This window comes from Ursus americanus, chromosome 16, assembly GCF_024610735.1.
Source record: "Ursus americanus isolate L20-20 chromosome 16, mUrsAme1.1.p, whole genome shotgun sequence".
Taxonomy (NCBI): domain Eukaryota; kingdom Metazoa; phylum Chordata; class Mammalia; order Carnivora; family Ursidae; genus Ursus; species Ursus americanus.
In genome coordinates this window covers 63,863,715-63,885,671 of record NC_142142.1, presented here as the reverse complement: position 1 = coordinate 63,885,671, position 21,957 = coordinate 63,863,715, and the positions used below count along the sequence as shown (strand labels likewise).

The following is a 21,957-nucleotide window of genomic DNA, read 5'->3' as shown; positions in this document are numbered from 1 at the left end:
GGAAAAAGGTGTGATTGCTGATAGATGGGATAGATGTTTGCTCTCTTCATAAATGTTTATAGAGCCATCCCTCGAAAAAACTATCACAAATTTCCCAGTAGGAAGAGAACTTAAATCAGTCTAAAGACCCCGTAAACGACCCCCCCTCCAACGCAGCCGAATTATCTTTCTCTGCGAGTCCCTAACTATCTCAACACCAAATCTCTTGTCGATGGTAGTGTGATGCCCAAAGAAGTTGCAAGACGTCAGCAACTCAGAAATGGATTATGGTTGTCTAAGCAGCTCTGAATATGCTGCCGTGTTCACCAATGTTTTCCGTAGACTCACTCAACACTGAGCCCTTCAGCCATCCATGGTCTTCTCTTCAAAAGTCACCAGGATGACGTTTTATTAAAGAAACAACTTAGTAAATTTAAAAAATGACGTCTGGGGGGGTGCCCTGGTGGCTCACTCAGTTAACCCTCCGACTCTTGATTTCGGCTCAGGTCATGATCTCAGGGTCCGGGGATCGAGCTCTGCCCCAGGCTCTGCACTCAGCGAGGAGTCTGCTCGTTCCTCTCCCTCTGCTCCTCCCCCCCACCTCCGCGCTCTCTCTCTCTCTAAATAAAATCGTTAAAAATGCAAACATAAAAAATAAAAAATAAATAAAAAATGATGTCAAGGGCCAATGGCTAGACGTATGCCACAATTCCAGTACTTTTTAAAGTGGATCTTTATGTTAAAAATAGAGCTACCCTATGACCCAGCAATTACACTACCAGGTATTTACCCCAAAGATACAGACGTAGTGAAAAGAAGGAGCACATGCACCCCAATGTTCATAGCAGCAATGTTCACAATAGCCAAACTGTGGAAGGAGCCGAGATGCCCTTCAATGGATGAATGGATAAAGAAGATGTGGTCCATATATGCAACGGAATATTACTCAGCCATCAGAAAGGATGAATACCTACCATTTGCATCGACATGGATGGAACTGGAGAGGATTATGCTGAGTGAAATAAGTCAAGCAGAGAAAGACAATTATATGGTTTCAGTATTATGTGGAACATAAGGAATAATATGGAGGACCGTGGGGGAAGGGTGGGAAAACTGAATGGGAAGAAATCAGAGAGGGAGACAAACCATGGGAGACTCTGGACTCTGAGAACCAAACTGAGGGTTGCAGAGGGGAGGGGGTGGGGAGATGGGGTAACGGGGATGGGCATTAAGGAGGGCATGTGATGTGATGAACACTGGGTGTTACACGCAACTAATGAATTATTGAACTCTACATCAAAAACTAATGATGATGGCTAACTGAACATAATAAAAAAATAAAAATAAATAAATAAAAATAAAACTACACTAGTGTAAGATTGAGATTTGGCTTTTCCTCTGTCAGACAAAGTTTTCTTGGATTGTTGGTGTGGTTTTTTTTCCTTTCCTTTTTTTTTTTTTTTGAAGACTTTATTTATTTGAGAGAGACAGAGAGAGTATGAATAGAGGAGGGGCAGAGGGAAAGCGAGAAGCAGACTCCTTGCTGAGCAGGGAGCCCGACACGGAACTCGATCCCTGGACCCTGAGACCAGGACCTGAGCCGAAGGCAGACACTTAACTGACTGAGCCACCCAGGCACCCCTGTTGGTCTGTTTTTGATAAGAAATTATAAACAAAGTTTATTCTTTCTTTTATCTACCCAGAAAGCCGAAGTTTCTATGTTTTGTCTTTATCAGGTCTTTGATCACTTAAGAAAGTTAAAACTTCTCAATATTAAAGGAGATGAATTTTGCTAACAACTATAAAACCTGTAGAATCTCTTATTGCCATCTTGGGTAAACGGATTATTAAATATCAAGTTGTGTAATGATCTGTAATCCTATTTAAGCATGTGCTTTAAACCCTTCAGAGGTTTTTAACAAACTTCCCAAGATTTGATATAATTAAAGTCATTTTGGCTCGGGGCGCCTGGGTGGCACAGCAGTTAAGCGTCTGCCTTTGGCTCAGGGCGTGATCCCGGCATTATGGGATCGAGCCCCACATCAGGCTCCTCTGCTATGAGCCTGCTTCTTCCTCTCCCACTCCCCCTGCTTGTGTTCCCTCTCTCGCTGGCTGTCTTTATCTGTGTTAAATAAATAAATAAAATCTTTAAAAAAAAAAGTCATTTTGGCTCATTAGGCTTATTTATTTGGTATGTTAAGTTACATGAGAAACATTGTCGAATCAATGATAAATGTTGGGTTATGCTGTGTGGGTAAACGGTAGACCTGTTCCAGAAAGTATATGAAATTCCTAACGTTTTCCTGTATCCTGATCTAAGGTCGTCTCTTGACATTCTAACTATTCTAATTATTGAAAGGTTGTGTATCACAGATATAACTAGTTTTCTTGTCAACTGCATTGTAGTGAACTCTCATCAGATCTTTAAAAAATAATAATAGAGTGGGCCTTGAGATACCATACAGGGAACTTCTGTTAAGTACTGAGGGAATGATTTCTACATCTAGTTTGATTTCCATAGCGATTGCTTTTCTTCAGCTCCAGTTTTAGTTTTATCAAAGTTATGCACATACACAATTTAATTTGCTATAAAAACAGCAACCCTTTGTTCTTCATGCCCCCTCGTCCTGAACCCCAGAGGCAAAATGTCAACTATTTCAGTTGATTATTTTGTAATTTCAATCCTTGTATCTATACAACTTAGTAATATTGTGATTTCTGATTTTCCAGGTTTGTCATTTTCTGTGGACTTCCCACCAAAGCTGAGCATGTGGCTGATGTTCACAATCTCCCTCCCCTCGCACACATGCCCACATGCACACACAAACACACTTCACCGCCCATCATTCCACAGTTACGGCGTCAGTCTCTCCAGGTAACTGTGATAATGCGGTCTCGTCCCAGCCGTGGCAAGCAGCACACCAAGGCATCTTTCCTCGCTTCCCTGTGTCCTGAAACCCAGTAGTTAGAAAGTCTTTTTCCGTATTCATATACTTCATGTTCTGTGTACTTATGACTAACTCAACAAAACTCTACTCTCCTTCAATCTAAATCTTCTTTTAATTTATCCAACGTACTACGTGTGTTTTGCATTTTAGCTTCTTGAAGAGGGTCTGCTAACCTGGACCTGGATGTGGTCTCGAGTCGAATGTGTGTTGTCTTTGCATCTTCCTTCTGGCATCCTCCCAAGGACTCTCTTCGCTTTGCTTTGGCGTTGGGTTCCTCGCGCACTGTATCCCAGACCCTCCGCTGAGTTCCCGCTCACGCTCCAGCACAGCATGCCCTCCAGCAGCTGACTGAGAAGGTACGCATGGGACACAGATTTCTTCAGATGTTGCAGGTCTAAACAAGACTTTGTATTATCAACAACCTTATTGGTAGTTTGGCTGGGTAGAGAATTCGAGGTTGACAATAATTTGGAAACAATTCTTCTATTAGATTCTCGTTCTTGTAGTTGCTATTAGGAAATATGATTCTGGATATTCTCTTTGCCTCTGGTGCCCTAAAATTACACCATTTTTTATTGGAGGGAATCTCTTTTCCTCCATTGTTCTGTTTACCCAGTAAATCTTTTCATCTGGAAAAATGTGGCCTTTCTAAGAAATACTTTTTTCTTTTTCTGAGAAATATTTTTGACTCATGTCTCTGTAATTTTGTTCCTGGCTGTCAGTGTAGTTTCTGGGACTCCTTTTGGATGCTGGACGTCCTGGGATTACCATTTAATTTTCTTATCTTTTCTCTCCAATTTTCCAGTTAATTCTGTGTGTTTTTTTGTTTGTTTTTGTTTTTTGCATTATACTCTGGGCATTTCTTTAACTTTATCCTCTGACATATCTTTTGAAAGTTTTTCTCTGCTATTATGTTTTTAATTCTCATCTTTTTGTTCTTTATAACACCTTTGGTACTTTCAAAGACACACTATCTTCTTTTATCTAAACCCAGAGACATTAGTGATAAAGACTCTACACAGATCAGAATACTTTGGAGAATTTACTCCTACGCTTCTTTTTAATGAATACTTTGTACTCTCTATTTTATATCGGAGTTTTTCCTCAAAAAGCTAGTGATCCCTAGTAGATACTCTTTTCCATTAAAAAAATAAGTGTTAGCTCCAATGTCTTTTCGAAAAGAGTGCAATTTTCCCTCAGAAGAATTTGCTAATGTCGGTTTTGGCAAAAGGTGATTCTTGGAGGAGAGTTTCTAGAAGAGCAGCATGACTTCTGAGTTAACAGGATGTAGGAGGTAGAACCGCGAAGAGGTCACCAAGACTCGTCACAAAAGCAGCCATCCGTCATCTTCCTTCCGAGGTTCTGAACCCCGTTCCCTGCTCTCTGTCACTCTTCCGGCGTCTAAGAACCCCCTCCAGTCCTGCCTCCCCACGTATAACCCCTTAGCTGCTGCTGTCGACCGAGGAACTTCACACCTGAGGGGGAGGGGAAGCGTCTGCGGAACATGGATAACGCACGGAAAAGAAAAACTAAAATCAAAGGAGAAAAGAGCCAAGATGAGGGGATTTATAAAAGTAAGAAGAAAGTACTGTTGAGTGAGGATTTGGGGGAAAAGTTCTCGTGCTACTAAAACAAAACCAAAAAAGCACAAAACGGACACAAAACACCAATGACCAAAAGACCAAGAACCGCGTCTCTGTTTTGGTCTTTTTCTTCCGTAAGAATGGGTGAGATAATTACTCCAGCCTCTGTCACAGGACCTTTCCAGGGTCAATTGGAATTACAAATGTGGAAAGCACCTAAATTTGGCCTTCATTCTTTCTTACAGCCACAGGAATATGCATGTCTATGAACAAGAAGCTCACAGCTTTACCAGTTTTCAGCCATTTATTCAAGTGCAAAACCCAAGGAAAGGCAAGGGCTACACGGGTGATCCAGCGGCTTTTGTCTTTTTAAAGAAAAAAAATTATTATCGGGAACTGTACTCATACCTCAATTTTTAATCTGGTTTCCAGAGTTTTATTCATTCATGTAACAACCTCTAAACTTACACTGAGGTAGAGTTGTGATATCTTTAATTCTAAAATTTTAAAATACTGATTTATGACTTCCATGCCTATTTACGAGTAACAGTAGGTTCAACTCTGGCAAGCCACTATTTCTAAGGATATGTCCAGTTTCCTTCTAGACTATTATGGCTTTCATACCTACAGCTTCCATCCTTTTGAGGAAACAGCAAAACCATTTCCACAGAGAACGTTTTCTTCAGTCTTAAAGCATCTTGTGTCTACTTGTTGTAAGCACTAACATCAATCCATTGGAATGACATACATTTCTGATACATTTTTATAAAAAGGCCTGGATTATCATCTCTTGGGCACTCTGTCGACAGGGGAGCCCGATCCAGAACGTGAGATTGCTTTGAGGACGATGACCGCTGCACTGCACGCACAAGGACAGCTGTTCTCCCTGCGTGGGTGGTGACAGGAAGGGAGGGCTGCCAGCAAGGTGGGCAAACAAAACCCATACTTTCCTGCTTCCCGACTCCCCTCCCCGAACTGCAGTCTGAAAAGGCTCTTTGTTTGGTATTTTGTCACAAGTGGTCTTGCTTAATCCCTGCCTTTCAAATGCAAAAGCAAAACAGGTAAAACAACTTTAAGACTTTAAAGAAAGATATTTGATGCTGATGGATTATATTACCCTCCAAGAGTGGGTTTTATAAGGCTATGTTGTAGAGCTGTATATTAACTGCAAAAAAACCGAGTAAAATAATCTACTAGAAAGAGGAACCACCACCCAAAGCAATATATCAACAGAAGAGATATTTTCGTTCCAGCCAAAGGGCCCATTTTTGCCAAGTCAGTTCTTCTATTTAAGAAAAATATTTATTAAGAATTTCTCTTCACCCATTTAGCCACATGTAGCATGACTGGATGTTCAGTAACCTACATTTTCATGTCTATTTTTTAAAAATTTGTTTTATCACAAAACATAAATACCAGTTCTAGGAAGGAATGTAACTAGCCACTGCCCCCTTGGTACTCAAATATTGATTAGGTCATGAAAATCAACAGCTTCTACATACCTCATTTTCCTGATTCTTTTTGCTGGCGAAATATTGCCTGTTGCCCCAGAGAGTGAGAGATGGAATAACCCATCTCTCCCGAAAATGCCGGCAATGCAAATTAGCTTCTGAGTCAAATGGACTGTGTGCTGTGAGGCCAGAGCATCTGTAGTAATTCTTCTATTTCCTGTTCGGGTATAATGTGCTCTTACCAAATGGGACTGCTCTTATACAAACTAAGATTTATGTCAAGTACGTAGCTTGATTTTTTATTTTTCCCTTCAAAAATCCTTGCAATTGTAAAATTAAAGCACAGTCCTGCTAAAGCAGGAGCCTGAAGGATGTCAAGGGCATGCACCTGTCCACGCAGCCTGGGGAGCCACCAGGGTCAGACGCCAGCAGGAAGTGAAAACAAAGGGAATGTCACAGCATGTGCTTTATTATCTGCACAATTACCCAGGGGAAAAACTAAATTTGAGTCTTTAGAGATTAACACTCAACACAACTAGCCATTTTGCCGACCACTTAGGAGGATGAGTGATGAAAGTACTTTTATTCTAATTTTATAACAATGAGACTGTTTTCACTTTGTCTGCTCCATCCCAGGCGACACACACCCCTGGCCTTCCCTCAGGGTAAACAATGAGAGTGGTTTTCTCTGTCTCAGGGGAGCAAGGACTGTTTTGCCTTATTCACCAGGAGATCCCAGGGCTTAGCGGGAAGGCACACTGCAAAGTGTTAAAGGAACAAAGTTCAAAGCCTGGAGTCCACTGGTTCCCATTAAGCCAACAGCAAATACGACCCTTAAAACAAAGCACAAAGGTTGAGCCTCAGTGTGTCCTGCTGCATATTCCTTTCAAATCAAGCTTAATGGGGACAGAGGAAACTTGAAAAGCACGACTTTTTAACGGCATCCTTGTGACTTGCCTTGATCCTTTCCTGTCACCCTTCCTGCGCTGTCCTCCTGTCCTTCACACCCCGCACAGCTTAACCACCCATGTTCACAACGTATTACCAAATCCTGTGACTTCCACACCGTTTTCAAGAGAGCAAGTCTTGATTTTGATTCAATCAGCTTCAACTTCCCCCGGAGGCGTCCCATGCCACCCAACACAGTCCTCCCGTGTGATGCGTCGCAAGGGTCGCACGGCGGCCCTGTTGGAGGAGGGAGAGCACACACCCCAACACTGTCACCTTCAGTGGGGAGCCAGCCTGTCTTGTGTAGGTTTCATGCTTTTTGTTTATTTGTATCGCCAATTGACATTTTGCTTTTATAAATTAGAAACCTGAGCCTGTGAGAGGATGAAAACAGGAGTAAATAATGAAACAGTTACGGATCTTTATAAAATAACTAAGTCTGAAATGTCAGTTTCTTGTTAGCTAACAGTTTGCAGGTTATTCCACGTATCGTGTCTTCCTTCTTTGAAATGTTCTTCGGAAGCTCTCTGGGCACATACATCTATTTTGATGTATTTTAATAGAGTACCTCTCGAGACTATTAAGAAGTTTATGTGTAATACAAGCAATCTACCCCAATTATCAAAGAAAGAGGTTTAAACGATTTGCTTCCATTACCAGAAGCCCTCATAGGGCTGCGCATTACACAGCCCTATCTCACACTCCACAAGGAACCTCTGTGTAAGGCAGATTCGAGGCAGGAAGAAAAGAGCATACTTAAATTGGGGGTGTGAGGAGCTGAATGAGGAGACTCTGGGAATGTGTGGGCAGGAATTATGGAAATCCAACGTGGTGCCACGCTGTACCCCGGTCCAGGACAGTGTAGGCTTGGTCCAGAAGGAGCGTAAGGACGACACAGTCACTGCAAGTTAGACAGGGTAACTGTAAGGCAAGGGCCAGTCCCAGAGTCTCTGACCTTCGGTAAGGGCAACGACCAACCCTCAAGGAGAGAGCTGGGGAACTGGTCCCCTGACCTCATTCTCCTGCGCTCTGTTATCCCACAGGGGCCTCCCATGGGCTGCAGCCCACACAGTCTGCATTGATGGCCATCCCCCACAGGCAGAGGACAGTGGGCACGGTGGAGAGCGGACCAGGAGGGCCAAGCCAACATCACCCAGTGCCCGCTCTGAGAGTGACCCCGACCTCGCCGTGATTTACGCCCTCAGAAACTGCTACTGGAAACGAGAAGATGGCGAGTGTACAAACGTTTACTCTGAATCACAGATGCAACGGCTGTCATCTCTCTGAGCTTATCTTCCCTTCTAGACGCTGACACGAAAAACACCCACATTCAACTTCAGGCAGTATCTTTAAAAATGAGCCTGTAACTAAGGTTCGTCCACCTGCATTTTAAGTCAATCCTCACAGGAGGCTCAGCACGAGCCACCCTGACGCTGAGGGTGAGAAGGGACGTAGCGTGACATCACAGAAACATTCGGAATTGCTGAAATTGTGTGTCCAGCACACGCTGAAGCCACCGACCGGTGGAGCTAGCAGAGCTAATACACGGGGTTCAGTACGCAGCATGGACACGTTCCCAGCCTCTTCCACAGGGGCCAGGTTGACCCAAGCCTGGCACATATGGCACAGTGAACACACAGAGGAAAAGATGACTGGACGACAGTCCACGGGTCACCTTGTTTAGAAGCTGCACTTATGGAATGCCTTTCCTTGCTGATGGGGTATGATTTTAGACACAGCTCTCAAACCTCACATCCACCATCAGGATCCTAACAGTTCATTCGTTCGTTCATTCATTCATTCATCAGCTGAAATTGTTACAGTTCCAGGCACTGTGCTAGGCACACGGGACAGACAGCAGGGAAAGACACTCAAGGTAGCACAGAAAAGAGAGAAGTCGATAAGACTACAGGACAATGACTATTATTAAAGGAAAGATACTGTGTACTATATAACTTAACAACAAGTAGTTCTCAACTCAGTCTGTGTATCAAGGAGAGCCTTCTGAAGACAGAAGAATGAGGGAGAAGTCAGCAGAGGGGAGGGAGGAGGGGAAGAAGCCGTCTGGGCAGACAGAACCCTACTTGTCTATGCCAGTAGTCCAGAGAAAAGGGAAAGATGTCCATGACAGCTGGAAGGCACCGGGGTTCCCTCCCCCAAGGAACTTCTGGTTCCTGGCTCAGCTGAACTGAAGGGGGAGAGGCTCAGGGTTAGAAGCTGGGCTGTGGGTTCCATTGCGGTTCTCAGTTCAGCTTAGGACTCATACCTCAGGGAGGAAGGTGAACATTGAGGTAAACCCCCAGGAGCTAAGGATTCCAATTTAGAAGATTCAAGCTTCAGAACACAAGGGTTGGTGTCTAGCTCAAGGAGTTCTGTTCTGAGAGGTTTGGAGCTTATATCATTCAAGGTCACCTGTTTAGAAAAATTAAGGACAAATTCAGGACTGCTGATGACAGAGTTCTTAGGGATCTGGACTTGAGGCAACTCTGTGAAGCCCGTGACATATTGGAAGAACACAGTGTTGAAGAAGGACTGGCTTTATTGGGAGCCCTGACTCGGCCCCTTGCTCCGGGGTTGTCTCTCTGAGGCTCAGAGTCTGTGGCTGGAACGCGGGTGGGTGAGGGCGGGGAGCGGGTTAGCCCTTGCAGGGCTACTGTGCAATTCATGTTTTGTGAACTCCAGCTGAAGGTAATGGATTATCATCTACAACGGACTTTCAATATCCTTCCTAACTGTCATCATTGAGTGCTTTCCACTCTGAAGGAGTTCTGAATAAACAAGACGGAAGCTGAGGGGCCCCTGTGCCACCCCTACAATCTCTACCGCGGGTCCGAAATGCACTGACCCTTCCTTGTTTGTTTTCTTTCTTTGTACACCAACATGCTAGAAAGGCATCATTGCCTTAGTATATTTTTATACCTCGGCGTATTCTGTGCTCCAGCCTAACCCTAACCCTGTTCTCGTGTTCCGGCTTCCTCCTCACTCCTGGACGGTGTGTTTCCCCCACCTTTTCTGCAGACGTGTGCTCCTGAAACCTGGACTTGCCTTCATACTGTAGTGCCAAATGTCTTAGGAATCTGCAAATGAAGGAATAATGGAAAAGAAGTAGGAAAAGAGAAGTGAGTGAAGAGCATCGTGTTTTTTCACATTTTTGAGTTTCTCAAATGATGTAATTCCCTATCAAGAACCTACTTTTACTACACACTTAGAATGTCATTTATCAACAACCAAATGTGCAACAACCGTATGACATGGACTACATCTGCCACCAGGGACTTAAATTCTGAAAAGCGTATCCTGTTTTTATGAAGGAAGCGTGACTCTTCGTGGTCAGACAGCCGAGGGGAAGGCACACAGACCCCTCTGCGGATGTAACCATACCCGCCTCATTCCTATAACATGCCAGCCTATTCAGTTAGGATTTCTCCTGCCACAAGGAAGTAATCGAATCAATAACGCACCAGTTTTTAGATCATGGATCTGTGCGAATAAAGGAATTTTATACCTGAATACGGGGACGCTCATAAGACTAAATCATGACTAAAACATGATACAACTAAGATCTTCCAATCATCTGCAGGGGCAGGTGCTTTTGACATAGAGAGCAAAGTGTTAGAGAACATTCTAAGTTGTAAATGTTGCCTAATGACCTTCAAGACTAATCCATATTCTATTGCTCTGTCCTTCATACCATTCTTAGCATCATAATGTCACACATTTTTAAGCTACACAATTTTTTTCCCCATCCTGTGGCCAAATTCATAAATTTTCATCAAGCATCCCAGATTCACAGTGGTTAAAAGCACAGATGTTAGAGTAACGAGACACAGACAGGCTCTAGTCTGGCCCCGTGTTGGCCCTGGCTTCCTCCAAAAAGAATTACAATGATCTTATCTCACAGGACTGGTGGGAGGATCACGATATTGTGGAAAATGTTATTTATAGACCTGGCATAACCCTACCTGCTCTACAAGTCTTAGCCTCGTAACAAATGTTTGCAGTGCTCACCGTTCTCACTGACGTAAGGGTAACGTAAGCCATTTACTACGTGAAAATCGTTTAAGTGCCCAATGCGTAGTTTTCATTGTTATTATCGTACAGTATTTTCAAGTAACTTTTACTTACGGTAAACTGAAATACACTCACCACCTTCAGTAAAAATGAAATAGGGCAGTTTGGTAGAGTTTCGTCTTGAGCATACTAACTGTGTCATTAGCATGCAAGCTCATTATATACTTACCCCAATGTGTTAGTTTTATATGTAAAACTATCAGATAAACTCTTACAACCATGTATATTATATTAATTTCACTAGAACTGTGAGGATAAGAACTGACATTTACTGAAGGGTTACTACGTTCCAATCACTTTATCCGTGTTATTTTGTTTAATTTTCACTATGGCTGGTGAAGTTGGCTTTGTTATGTCCGCTTCAAACATAAAGAAATGTTTGGGGATTTGTCCAAAACAGAGAGGTTCACATCAGGAAAAGCGTTGATGTTACTCTGTTTTAGGGCAGATGAAAACAGCTAGATGCAATACTCTTAAAAACTGGAGCCCTACAATATCTAGAACTAGTTATAAGACACAGAAAACTCTTTCTTAAACTCATACTAAACAGTAAGTGGTAAGATTGTATATGTAGGTTCACAGACGTCGTATTTCATTTTTTAAATCTTATTTTTATTATTGTGAAACATAGAGCTATAATTTTAATAATAAAAATAACACCATTTATACACTCCCCCGCCCTGTTCCCCCACCTCAGAATTCGATCACTGATCACCTGGAAAATCCCCGTGTGCCCATTCTGAATTACTGTCAGCCCCTGCACTTTGGCAAGCGGCCGCTACAACACTTTATTTTTATAGCTGTTCCATCTTTGCATGCCCTAGACAACAGACAGTATAATTTGGGACAAGTAGATACTTAGCACAAACCCAACAGAAAAGGAAAAGGGAAGGACTGCCACTGTTGGAGGAGAGCTCCCATAGTAAGATGGACAGAGGGATGCGCGCCTCACTGCGTACTCCCTGCTTGGACAGCTTGTAGGGGACCCTGTGGGTTGTCGGGGTTGACCCTGAGTGAGTCCTGGGAAACACAGGGCTCCCTGGAGCTGCTGCTCTGGACTCTGTCATAGAGACTAAGATCAAAGAAACCCCCTTAAAGGGAAGAGGGGACTCACCCTTTTTTCTACTCTTCCATGATGCCTTTAGGAGTAAGGTTGTTAGCCAAGGTCTTTTGCCTCATGTCCTTTCTTATCTGTATTTTTAAAACCAATTTCACAAAAACGAAACACTGAATTACACTGCAGGCTATACCGTGTGAGGAGCCACCATAGCTGGAAAGTCACCACTTTCGTTGAGCCAAGAATGGGGTGCGTCTCATTCCACCTGCAGCTCTATTCAGCCATTCGGGGCCTGGTCAGTGAGCCTGGATTTAAAACGGGATTTTCAAGGTGGCTTGAGCTGTGAAAGTTGTAGGACTTCCCTAAAGGAGGTGAAAAGGAGGACCACTGACACCACTGGTTTGATAAGACACGAAGCAAAGTAGCTGACTAACCCTCAGAGGCTTCGGAATCACATGCACAAACAAGCAAGGCTCTACTTTTCTAGGGAAGAGTTATGCTTGTCTTACCCTCCTTCCTTTAGGGTAAAATGAACTTCAGTCCCTGTCGACATGTCTCCCACCATTTTTATGAACTGCATTATATTGCTATGCTAATAAGTCTAAAATTGAGAACCCGGCGCACAGTTTAGCTCTCCTCTGCGGGTCCTACTCTGCGACTCCTTATCGATGCTGTGAACTGTTGGGTGGGTGTAGTCACATCAATGTGGGAACGCGCAGGATACGTTTCTGCATCGCTTCCACTTTACCCACTCAGCAATGACGGCAGAACTCAGACGAAAATGACAGGTGAACACTTAGAAATGGTCTCTTCCAACTTTCTCACTTCTCAAGGACCTGCCTTCAGTTTTTTGAGAAGAGGTAATGTGTAAAAATTATTTTTTAGTTACATAGATACTTTCTAGGTGAGGAAACTGAGGCCCCAGGTAACTTGCCCAATGCTGAGGAGCCACTTATAACCCTAAACTATTGTCACAGAGAGATTTTCTCAGGATGAAGATCAATTTTTTTTTTTTTTAAGCAGGCTCCAACCCCACCTCAGAGCCTGACATGGGGCTCGATCTCATGACCCTGAGATCCAGACCTGAGCTGAGGTCAAGAGTCTGACACTTAAACATCTGAGCCACCCAGGGGCCCAGGATATCAAATTTAACAAACAATGTTTTATTCCCTAGATATTTCCACAGCTGATGTAAAGTTCATTCCCATTTAGATTGTGGCCAGAGAAAAGCAGAACTGGCCTCGGTAAAAGCTTGTTTGGGTCCATATTCTTCAGCTCTTAGCTGCAGGCCAGGGTAGTGACACAAACCGTGAGTATACTTGACCATGGACACAACTGAGTCCTTGGCCAACTGGGTAGACCAGATGTTCAGCAGCAGTGCATCCACAGGACAAGCACCATCTACCCTCTCTGTCAACGCTTCCCTCCCTCTGAAAGCCATCTCTAAGGGCCATTCCAGTTAATATAATATTTGATTATTTCTTTATTTTAAATAAGTGGAATATCTACCTTCATGGACACTACGCTGAACAACCTTAAGTCAGGTGAGAACTTGTGAAAAAATTCTACGTTATGATGTTTTTCTCTAAAACCTGCTTCTTTGATCTTGCTCCCCATTTCATTTAACGGCATTCCCATCTTCTAATTACTCAGGAAAAAAAACAAACCCTGGTGGCATCCTTTACTTATTTCTTTCTATGATACCCCAAAAACGTTTAACAGGAAATCCTGTCAACGGTACCTTAACATGAATCCAGAGTCTGAGCACCTCTTGCTCTCACTCTAGTTGAGGTCATATTTCCTAGATGTTTGCCATCATCTCCAGCCTGGCTTTCGTTCCCTCCACGGAAGTCTTCTTTTTACTTTAGTATTTTTATTATTTTAATTTAATTTAATTTATTTTAAAGATTTTTAATTTTTTTATTTATTTGACAGAGAGAGAGGCAGTGAGAGAGGGAACACAAGCAGGGGGAGTGGGAGAGGGAGAAGCAGGCTTCCCGCCAAGCAGAGAGCCCGATGCAGGGCTCGATCCCAGAATGCTGGGATCATGACCTGAGCAGAAGGCAGATGTTTAACGACTGAACCACCCAGGCGCCCCTACTTTAGTATTTTTAAACCATTGTTCAGATTCTGCTACCTCCCCTCCCCAAACCCTACAACGGCTCCCTGTCTCAAAACAGAAGCTGTCTCTACTACAACCCATGAGGCCTCACATGTTCTGACCCTGTATTGGATGCACCCCACTCCATCCTTCTGCTCCAGCCACACTGACCTCCTTCCTTCTCCTTGAAGCACCAAGCACATGTGTGCGTTTGTGCTTCCTCTACCCTCTGCCTGGAAGATCATCCCCTGATACCTGCGGGCACATCCTCAACACCTTCAAGCCTGCACCAAAAAGACACCTGCTCACTGAGGCCTTCCCTCATGATGACTGAAAAGTAAAGCCCCAATCTTTAACATTCTAAGTCTCCACTTTCTGCTTTTCCCCCATCTTACCACGTATCACCACCTATGTTTACCTATTTGTCTTCTGTATTATCTCTCTCACAAGAATGTAGTTCCTTGAAGGTATCCTGTGTATTTCCCAGTGCATTCTCAATGCATGGAGTGTTGCCTGCACCAGTGAGTTCCCAGGAAATGTCTGTCAAATGAAGGAAAGCAGGCACAGGGATGGCCTGAATTCATTGCCTATAAGGAAATGAGTGTTTCTTTGGTGCCAGCATTACACAAAGATTTTTGAGGAGATCAGTAAAGTCTATAAAGATCTCCCAGATTAGAAACACAAAAGACAGGGGCGCCTGGGTGGCTCAGTCATTAAGCGTCTGCCTTTAGCTCAGGGCGTGATCCCGGAGTCCAGGAATCGAGCCCCACATCAGGCTCCTCCACTGGGAGCCTGCTTCTTCCTCTCCCACTCCCCCTGCCTATGTTCCCTCTCTCTCTGGCTGTCTCTCTCTCTGTCAAATAAATAATAAAATAAAATAAAATCTTAAAAAAAGAAACATGAAAGACAAAAAGTACAAATTACTCATGCCAAGAATGAAAGAGGCATCATTACAGACTCTACAGGCATTAAACAGATGATAGCATATGATAGATACTTATGCCTATAAATTTCACAGCTTGCATTAGCAAAAACATTTTTATTATTTTATTTTTTTAAGAGTAAATTTATTTTAAAAAATTATTATTATTTTTTGTTTTAGAAAGAGAGAGAGCACACGAGAGGGGAAGGGGGAGGAAGACAGAGACTCTTAAGCAGGCTCCAGCTCATCAACGAGCCCAACATTTCAGTGGTTCTACATTTGAGATAAAAAATACATCTAATCACAACTCAAATACTCTCCTGTACTTGAAATGATCATTTAAGGCACGTGTGTGTGGGTAGAAAAGAAAGTTGTTTAAAATTTTTCTGATGTTATACAAAAGATTAAGAATGGATACAGTGATTATATGTGAAATTTTCTAACCCTTCCATGTCATTTGAGGAAACTATTCTTTCCTCTCTTACTTCTCCCTGTGTTCCTTTGTCATTTTAAAATTATAATGCCTGTTAATTTGGGAGGGATCTCTCCCAGCAGATGGTTTTTGTGCTTGCCAAAGTCAACAGAGAATTACTCACTGCTACAGTTGCCTTCCTCCAAATGATTCAGTAGCATTCCTTCCATCTTAAAGCAGCTTCTCATTCATACTTCATTTAGCGGCAACCATTGGGCAGACAGGCTTGAGCGATGGAAAGGAGAAAGGTCCCTGGCAACCACAGGGCTGAGTACATCAGATGACCCACCTCAGAATACCCACAGGCCTTAACTAACCAATGGGTTACTGACAACGAGACAGCGCCCCACCTTCCTGCTTCAAAAACAGCCCCCACCCACTGCCTCTTCCAGTCCTGCCCACTGCTCCCTGGTGGTGTATTCAATAAACCTCCATCTCCTTTGTTCATGGCCCCCCTTGCACCACTGCCTACCCCACCACCCGCCGGTCAATGTCCCACATTTGGAGTCCCCATCCCATCGATCTTTTAACTTTCCTGTGGTCTTGCTTTTACAAATCTGGGACTGTACGTAAAGTGACCGACATACAGAGAGACAGGTTTTAACATCTGTCAGGCCCTCTACCTTCAAATGTAATTCTACCACATTGCAAGAGCTTTGATTCCAGATCCCCCATTTCTCAAAACAGTGAGCAGTATGTGGTATGATCTGTGTGTACACAGCTCTGTATATGCAATCTTTATCTATGAAATTCAACAAAATTTGATAGCAATGGTTATCTATAGGCAGGTGGTAGAATTTCCTACAGTGTTGTTTGGTTTTTTTAAATAGGAGATTCAGAATTTTAATGGCATGTTTGCCTGATAAGAATTTTTTTTAAAGATTTTATTTATTTATTTGACAGAGATAGAGACAGCCAGTGAGAGAGGGAACACAAGCAAGGGGAGTGGGAGAGGAAGAAGCAGGCTCATAGCGGAAGAGCCTGATGTGGGGCTCGATCCCAGAACGCCGGGATCACGCCCTGAGCCGAAGGCAGACGCTTAACGACTGAGCCACCCAGGTGCCCCATCCTGATAAGAATTTCTTTATTTTATTTTATTATTTAATAAATAATGTATATATTTAGTGTGTTTAAGGTATATGACATGGTGATTTGATATACACAGTGAAATGATTACTACAATCAAGTTAATTAACTTATGCATCTACTCACATAGTTACATTTTTTTCCTTTGAGTTGAGAGTACATGAAATCTACTCTCTTAGCAAATTTCTGGTATTGATGAGGGATAGAAGCCGAAAAATGTTCACCCGTAGCCCAGAAAGCTGACCTAGAGCCTGCCTAGTTTTGGTAAGGATCAACTAAGTGGTGGTTGCTACATTCTTAAAGGTTCCCACGGATGCAGGAAACAGAGGCAAAAGAAAAAGCAAATCTCCTTACTACTTACAGCCCACTGACAAGTCCTTGAATCAGGCAGGACGACATTCCTCTAGGGACTCAGCTGCCTTGATGCTGACACTTCACTAATAACAGCAAAAGACAATCCTAGCCTGACACCCCCCCCCCCACCGCCAGGATCCTCAAAGTCTACTTTAGCGTATAAAGATTCCTTTGGAAACCTCCTTTATCTCTAAACCCCCCAAGATTCATGTTGGCAATTATCCCCCAAACATATGGCCCATTGATATACATCTGAAGTGTCTCATGACCAAGGTTTTATTAGAGAGTAATAAATGACTTTCTCCCAACAATAGCTCACCCCCTCAAGGTCCTGGAAACCTTGCTTCCAAATTCCTTAGAGACTTATCGTCTCCCTAACCCCCGCCCAACTTGAAAGTATATAATGGGCCACTCCTAATGTTCTGGTGCAGCTCTTTCTGCGCACAGGTCCTGTCCCCGTGCTTTGATAAAACCACTTTTTGCACCAAAGACATCTCAAGAATTCTTTCTTGGCCATTGGCTCCGAACCCCAACATCTCCTGCATCATGACCGCCTGTACATCTCACTGATAGTTAATATCAAACTGAGTGATAAGCACCAGAGAACTCTTGCAAAAGTAGTTTTACAAGTAGAAATTTGAAGTAGAAATTTATGATTTAAGACTTTCTGCACGTCCCCTCCCCCTTGAGCACTCAGCATGTAAGCAGCAGCTTCATACAGCAAAAGTGCAGCTCTTTCTGCCCACAGGTCTGTTCCCCCTGGTCCTTGAATAATCTCACTAAGTTGTACCGTAGAAGGTCTCAGGAATTCTTTCACAAGAATATCAATGCAGTGTTATTAACTATCATCATTATGCTCTCCATTGGAGGTCTAGACTTACTTGTCCCACACAACTCAGTTTTGTGACCCTGCCCACATCTCCCCCTTCCCCACCTCCTTGTCCCTCATAATCACCATTCTACTTTCTGCTTCCGTGTATTCAACTTTGTAGCTTCCACATGTAAGTGAGATCAGCCTACACTACTTTTTAAATAATTTATTTTCCTTTGATACAAAAAAAATACCTAATTCATTCACTTTCCAGTTATTTCTCACATTCTAACCTTTAGAAATACATATGCAACTATTTAGTCTCATTGCCTCAATTAAAATAGGCAACTACTTTGAGTAGAAATCTAAAAGGAATTGTTAAGAAGATAAAAATATGTAAAAATGTTGAGTCCGATTTTTGTATAACCATGGGAGAAACAAACAAAATGAAGTTAAACATCTCAAAGTAATGATGTTTTTGGAACAAACAATGGTTGTTAGTGTACATCCCTTGCCATAGTAAAGCACGCTGGCCCTGGGGTCAGATGGAATTTGGTGTGTATTCCAGATTTGTGACTTACTGAGTGTGCGATCCTGAGTAACTTAATCTCTGAGATGAATTCATTCTCTGAGAATGGGGAATAAGAACACTGATCTTGAATGAACAGGAACAATTTTTAGATGGCCCACAGCAAGATGCTTATTAGCCCTAGAATTTTTGGAAGTTGGTGATGGAATGGAAAGGAGGAGGCGGAGAGGGGCGCCTGGGTGGCTCGATCAGTTGAGCATCCGACTCTTGGTTTTTGCTCCACTCATGATCTCGGTGTCCTGGGATCGAGCTTTGCGACCGGCTCCGGGCTTAGCGGGGAGTCGGCTTGGGATTCTCTCTCTCCCTGTCCTTTAGATAGCACATGCTATCTAAGTAAGTAAGTAAGTAATAAAATCTTTAAAAAATAAAAAGGGAGGCAGTGGGAAGAGACTAGGATGACACTCGGGTTTCTGGCTTAGATGCATGGATCTGAACTGAGACTTATAGTAAGGATAAAGGTTCAGTAATGGGAAAAGGATGTTCTAGAAAGAGGGGTTGCATGACCCAAAGGCAGAAGGTGAGCAGAAACATGACATACCCTTGGAACTCAAGGTAGTTTAATATGCCTTGAGGGTCAGCAGGAGAGCCAGAAATTGGGCCAGGAGGAATATGGCCTTGAAGGGTAGATGGTCCTTTGAGTTATACCACAGTGTCTGGACTTCATCCTGAGGGTGATGCAGTGACACAGAGAGCATCCACATCAGGTCTAGAGAGGAGAGGAGCAAGGGAAGGGGCAAATGACCAGGTAGGAGCTGGGGGCCAGACAAGGGTGGCCTGCATTAGGGTAGCAGGAATGGGGACTGAGGCAGGTGTCAGGAAAGCCTTCCCTGCGCCCCTGGCCAGGCGGTTGATCCAGAGCCCGTGGCCCCTGCTGCCTCCTCTGCTCGGTGCTCATCACCGTGTGTTTCAGTCATTCAGGGGAATGGAAGCTACAAGACGACAAGAACCATGTCCGAGTCCAGTCCCTCACACAATTTCTGGCACGTTCAGTACTCAAAACATAGGCGTTATTAAAAGTGTGAACACGAATGTCTCTCTTTGGCTACGTGCCTGTCCTTTCAACAGTGACCACTCGTGGGGTGATGCAGATGCCTCTAATTAATGTAACTGTTTCCTCCAGAGGAGAGAGGACCACCATCATCCTCATAAAAGTTTTGAGTGCTAATTCCCATGGGAAACTGTATTAAACACTGACCATTAAATTAACTATCATATATTCTCTGCCCTTAGAAGCTTATATAAAAGCTATATATATTTTTTAACTGTCAAAAGTATAGTTTAGTGTCCTTTTTCCTTTGTAAAATCAAGATCAATAATTAGAGTTATTTTTAACTGAGTGGACTTTTCTAGGTGTCTGATTCCTGAATTGCCTCTTTGTTTTTATGTCAATATCTTCTAGAATTTTCTAAATATAAAAGATGATTTAATTAAATGGGCTTGGCTTCCAAAATACGGGAATGCATTTTTTTAAAAGTATAACTGATTAGGTCCTGTTTCTAATGAGTTATACTATTCACTGTACACATAAATACTGAAGAAAGGTGAAAGGCTATAATTTCAAGACATCGTATGGGCACAAGGCTGTGGGGTCCCTTATAAGCGGTACTAACCCTGGATAAGGCCACATAAGGGTGATTTCAGTTAGTTATAATTTGTCAGGAATAAAAACTATTTCTTCTTCTTATTTTTTATTTCCTGCAATATATTTACTTTCTGCTGAAATCTGCACTTCCCCTGAAAATGCCCAGTGGGGTTTTCTGGGTTTTGCAAGGCTCTGTTGAATCACCACCTCTGAATCTTGGTTGAACATGTTTTCACCAATTTGAAAAATAATGCTTGAAATCACCACATTCAATTAAAATTGAAGCCTCTAGACACTTAAAAGATTTATGAAGCAGTCTTTTGCTTTTTTGATCATTTTATACTCATAATGATTGAACTAAGCACGTGGTCTTATGTAACACTGAGGGAAAACAGGAATATCACAATTCACATTTTTAGGACAGAGCCCCAGTACTATTAACCTAATAGATGAGGTGCCTCCGTTAAGTGGGGTGTGTATGTGTGTGCTTGTGATATCTAATTATCTTCATGGACACCTTGCAGCTTTTGTGAGAACAACGGTGCGCAATTTGAAATTGATTAATTAAACAACTTTATGAAATTATTCACAAAGGGATGTGTTTTAAAATGAAGTGACTAAAGAGTTGCTCCTTTTAAGTTGTTTTTAGTGCTCTGTTCAAATTACTGCCGCCCCAAATCCTTTCTGGAATGCAACGGAGTAGAAACTGTTTTTGTCAATGTCTGACTGTATACCCATGTCTATGGCCAGATTTGTATCTATTTGACTACATTTATGTCACATGTATGTATTCTCATGATTTTAGGCACGCTTGATGGAAAAGGTAAGTCAGAGTAATGGAGTATCGTCGCGGCTGTTAGACCCTGAGATACTGACATGGACAGGTGTCCGCCACGTACGATCTACCAACACCATGGAGATCATAAGGCAGTAGGTGCAGTATTTATGAATATGATGTTATGAAATACTTTGGTTAAAAATTGTCTTTAAAATGCAAATAATACCTCGAGTGCTGCTGGCCTCTATATTACACGGGTAAAACATTACAGAAAGCTGCTTAGCGTGGCATTTGGCACCCATTAAACACAATAAGAGCTATTATCATTGTTTTATTATTGCTGTTGGTATTAACTCTCACATGTCGTCTGTTTTCTCTTACCCTAGAAGCCTACGGGGATGCTGGACCATTGCCTTTGCGTGGGGTGCTTTCTAGCCTGTGCATTTTAGAATAATATATATATATATATATATATATATAAGATAAACACACTTAGGGGCATGAAGTCATAAGTAAATATGCCAATAAAAATTATTTCAGCCAAACACAATTTTGACAGACCAAAAAAGGTCTTATGTGTTTTGGGGAAGTCTAAGTTGACTTAAGAGTGCCTATGAAGGAATAATTTATAAAATAACCCCTCAGTCCACTTAGTATCTGGAACAGTGACAACAGTAGTGATTCTTCCCCAGCTTCACATCCTGGAGATGGAGACTGAACCACGGACGGACACGGTTTTTCTCCTCTCAACCACTGATAAACTGAATTTCAGTGGAAACCAAGCAATAATAGGCACATCCTCTAAGGAATTCCCAGGTCCTTGAAATACCAGACTGGTGGGGGCGCCTGGGTGGCTCAGTCGGTGGAGGGTCTGACTCTTGGTTTCGGCTCAGGTCATGACCTCAGGGTTGTGAGATCGAGCCCCACACTGGGCTCTGTGCTGCGCCTGGAGCCTGCTTGGGATTCTCTCTCTCTCCCTCTGCCCCTTCCCCCCACCTTGCACGCTCTCTCTCTAAATAAATAAAATCTTTATAAATAAATAAATAAATACCAGATCATGGGTCAAGACTCACTTTGTGATACAGGGGTGTACAGATCAAACACTGACAAAAGCCTCACCCTCCACGCACAGCCTAGAAAGCTCAGGAAGAGTTAGCGGGAGGGGGGACCGGCTAACGCACAGGCAGGTATCAACCAGCAAGGGTGGAGTGACTTGAGGAAATGG

At 42.8% G+C, this 21,957-nt stretch overlaps 1 protein-coding gene across 2 annotated transcripts in view; it reads right to left on the bottom strand.

Annotated features, from left to right (window-relative positions):
- Positions 1-21,957, bottom strand: part of TRPC6 (transient receptor potential cation channel subfamily C member 6) — a 108,874-nt gene that overhangs the window by 34,268 nt on the left and 52,649 nt on the right. The window lies entirely within an intron of this gene.